Raw genomic sequence first — 2,746 nt, forward strand, 5'->3', positions numbered from 1 at the left:
TATGTCAGCTCGGCTTAGAAATAAAAAAGTCAGAATATCAAATCGTTTTCGGAACTAGCACGCACTAAGATGATGAATATTTCGGTCTTACACAATTCATAAAGAAAGCCAAGGCCCTGGGTTGATTTTTTCGATTTTCTGGATGTGGACAATGCATTTATTAACCTAAATAGCGAGTTTTAATGGAACACAGCCATAGGGGGAACCGTAAAGATGAGATATGCAGTTCAAATGAAGCGTACTCAGTAATAAATTACAGGTTGTCTTGCAAAAGGCAAGCGGTAGAGTGACAGACATTGCGGGGAAAGTGAAAAGAGAAGTAGGTACATTATCTTTACCCTGCTACCGTCCTATACAAAAAAAAAAGAAAGAGTCTCTGCATTGAAGCGTGCAGCACCCGGGTTTTGTGCCCGAAAGTTGAATGTAGAAACTGTATTTGCCTTTTGTGTTTTTTGTGTACCAATGATCCAACGTGGATCAGAATAAATGTTTGCGAAAGAAGCTGAAGAAGAATGCGCAGTTGACACGTGCAGAGAGTGCGGAGCACAGAGAGCGTCCAATTTACTTTCTAAGACACAAAACACAGAAAAGAGTGCAGACACTACAAGCGCTGACTCGCAAGCGTGTCTCCTCTCTTTTCTGTTTTTTCTGTCTTAGTTTGCGCTGTTTTTTTCCACCATGAATTCACACCAACTAGCCCAAATGTCTGCTTTGCGACTACAATTCATTGCTTGTTATTGATGTAGCATATGGATTACAGAACTCTAGTACCTTGTTTACATTCTAAATGATAATGGCCATAAGCTGGCTTTTTCCGCACGAAGGGGTTTAGCGTTACTTGACGGCGGAATGAATCTCTGGCCCGTAAACAAAACTGTTTGGTCCAAGGCCCTCTTCCCAAGCATGTCACTCCACAAGAGCCGAGCACCAGGCCAGGGGAGATCTTTTATTAGTAGAAAACCGGCGCATAGCCGGTGGCCTTGGGGATCGAACCGAGCACTACCGAACGCGAGGCAGATGCTCTATCGCAAAATAATCGCTTCGGTTGAAGGACAAATAAGGGCTTGACAGAAAAGTTATTGCTCTGTTTAGAGCGGCTAGGAGGCTCTTGTCCCTCCAAGATGGTATAAGGTGCTGGGAACCCCACTCATATTTAATAGGCTTGAGCCTCGTTTGTTATCGGAATTAACGAGAAAAATCGCTCAACCAACTAAGAAAGGCCATGACCACCATGCGCTGAATCAGGAAAGGGCTCTCAATCTTTGAATCTTTCCATTTTAGGACTACCGTATTTTTGACCTACGAATATACTATGCCCTGCATAGATGATCATAATTGTCACTATAAGTAACCAAAGCTTTCCTGATGGACAGAAGCCATAGAAGATTTTAAATGCGGCGTCAATATAAGGCTGTTCTTTCGCACGTTCAGCATTGTAACGCTAGAAATACTTTAATCTACGTTAATATTATCAGACAGCTGAACTTATAATGTAGTATTTCACGTTATGCATGAAGAGTTAACAGCTATTTTCGCTCTCTTGGTTGGTAATGGTCAAATCACAATTAACGAGCGCCATGTTTTCTATTTCAGCCTGAAAAAGCCGAAGAAACAGACTGCCTTAAGGCAAATAAAAATGTTGGGACGTCTTCTCTCCGTCCACGGTTAAAAATAAAATCATTGCTAAAATGCACCACTGACATTGCCGTACCATTTCTCTATTGCATACCTGCAGCTTGCATCGAGGAGCAGTGTGATTTCCGAGGGCACACCTTGTAAAAGATTCGATGCCATGGCACACTATGGACAACAAACAATGTATTCAGAAGCACCGCACAGCTACAGGAAGTAGCGGTGGCGTCACATCTTAGGCGCTGAATTATAGCAAAATTTTACACAATCAAAAAAAAAAATCAGGGGGCACTTTGTTGACCTAAAGTGCGCTGAGGCGAAAGCCTTAAGCGTGGTCTGCTTGTGTCACTGATGTGTGGTTAAGGTGTTAAGCTTCGCCTCTAAGAGCGGAACGCGACAGTGTCTTGCAACGCTGCCAGGAAGTTAATTGAACGCCATCGCCCCTTCGGCTCTGTGCCTTGCTCGTCGGTAAATTTGTTTTTGAGGAAAGGAAATGTATCTGTCTCTCATATCTCGGTGGACACCTAAACCTCGTCGTAACGGGAAGGGAGGAAGATGGTAATGCACGAATACACCGTATTCACTAGACGCGCCTTTGCTCATTCCGAACCATTGAGGTGGCATGATGGAGGAGTAGCGTGCTCGTCTCGCACTCCGGAGACCGGGTTCAATTCCCGAGCTCGCCCAATTTCCTACTCGGTTTTATTTATTTATCTGGTCTGACTAGAAAGGATAATTAGGCTAATTGGTTAGGTAAGCAATTAAGTAAACGCAGTCCCACTTACATGGAGCATCACTATACGATCCCTTTAATCGGTTGCATGGTTACTAGCCAAAGTAGAATTGGCCCCGTTTGAAATTCGCGCACTGTGACGTCACGACCGTTTCGACCAATTGAAAAGCGTGATATTTCTGTCGACAACCCCTGCTTACAACGATGAGGCATTAAAGGCTTCCGCCTTAAATTGTTTCGGCGCAAGGGCTCACTTGCCAGACGAAAAGCATGATCCACAAAACTACAGAACCTTAAAGTATCAACTCAAAAAGTTTGTTGATATGGCCAAAGATGCAGAGTTCCTGCTTCTGAAAGCTTCACAAAGACAACTGAACCACG

This window comes from Amblyomma mixtum, chromosome 10 (assembly GCF_055824585.1).
Source record: "Amblyomma mixtum isolate Tamu chromosome 10, ASM5582458v1, whole genome shotgun sequence".
In the NCBI taxonomy this organism is placed as follows: domain Eukaryota; kingdom Metazoa; phylum Arthropoda; class Arachnida; order Ixodida; family Ixodidae; genus Amblyomma; species Amblyomma mixtum.